Below are 1,361 nucleotides of genomic sequence, written 5' to 3'. Positions count from 1 at the left end.
GGGTCATGTCGAGAACTAGAAACTGGGGGGGCTCAAAAAGTCTAAACTGAAAAAGCAAAAGTGCAATAAACTGGAATCAATCACACTGAAGTTAACTAAGTAGGATGAATATGAATCAGAAGAAGAGAAATGGGACGATACCGACAAGAGAATGACCAAATAGCTCTCCAACTTGATTGGAGGAGGCAAAGTAAGGGGCAACCTAAACAAATTATCCAAAATTCAACAAAGATAGTACATTCCATTGCTAAACCTCCTGAGTTGGAGTTAAAGCCATTACCAAAGCATTTAAAGTATGGGTATTTGAGGGATCATAATACATTACTTGTGATTATAGTCACTGGGCTAAGTTTAGAGCTGGAAGTGGCCCTATTAAGTGTTTTAAAAATACACAAAAAAGCCATAGGATGGACGATCACTGATATTAAATGGATTAATTTTGCATTATGTCAACACAAGATAATATTAGAATAAGGAAAAAAAAAACCTGTGATAGATGCACAGTGTATGCTCAACCCAACTACTAAAAAGGTGGTAAAGAAAGAATAACTTAAATGGCTAGACGCAGGTATGGTTTATGCAATTTCTAATAGTGAATGGGTTAGCCCTACACAATGTGTTCCAAAGAAAGGAGGGTTAACAATAGTTGAGATTAATAAAAATGATTTAATTCCAACAAGAATAGTCACTAGTTGGAGGGTATGAATCGACTACTGAAAATTAAATAATGCAACGAAAAAGGATCATTTCCCACTACTTTTATTGATCAAATGCTTGATAGATTGGCTAAAAAGACTACTAATGTTTTGTTGATAGGTATTCTAGATATCATCAAATTCCAATACATCCGAACAATCCAGAAAAAAACTACCTTTGTATGTCCTTTTGGCACGTACGCCATTAAACGAATGCCATTTGGACTATGTAATAATCCAACAACCTCTATGAAATGTATGACTGGCATTTTTGCTGATATTCTGGAAGAAGGTTTGGATGTATTCATGGATGATTTCTCAATTTACGAAGACTTTTTACAAGAGTGTCCAGGTAATCTTGAGAATTATTACAGAGATATGAAGAAACTAATCTAGTACTTAACTTGGAAAAATGTCATTTTATGGTGAAAGAGGTGTTAGTGATAGGACATCAAAAATCAAGGAAAGGTTTGGAAGTAGATAATGCCAAAACTGAAGTTATAAAAATCTTCCTAAACCTACAACTGTTCGGGGAGTGCAAAATTTTTTAGGTCATGTCAAATTCTACAAGCGATTCATAAAAGACTTTGTGTACATCTCTAAGCCATTAAATCAACTCCTCCAAAAAGAGACATCTTTTATATTCGATCAGAACTGTATCAAAGC

Source organism: Gossypium arboreum, chromosome 10, assembly GCF_025698485.1.
Source record: "Gossypium arboreum isolate Shixiya-1 chromosome 10, ASM2569848v2, whole genome shotgun sequence".
In the NCBI taxonomy this organism is placed as follows: Eukaryota; Viridiplantae; Streptophyta; class Magnoliopsida; order Malvales; family Malvaceae; genus Gossypium; species Gossypium arboreum.
The sequence above is the reverse complement of the archived record's forward strand: the minus strand, read 5'-3'. Positions refer to the sequence as shown.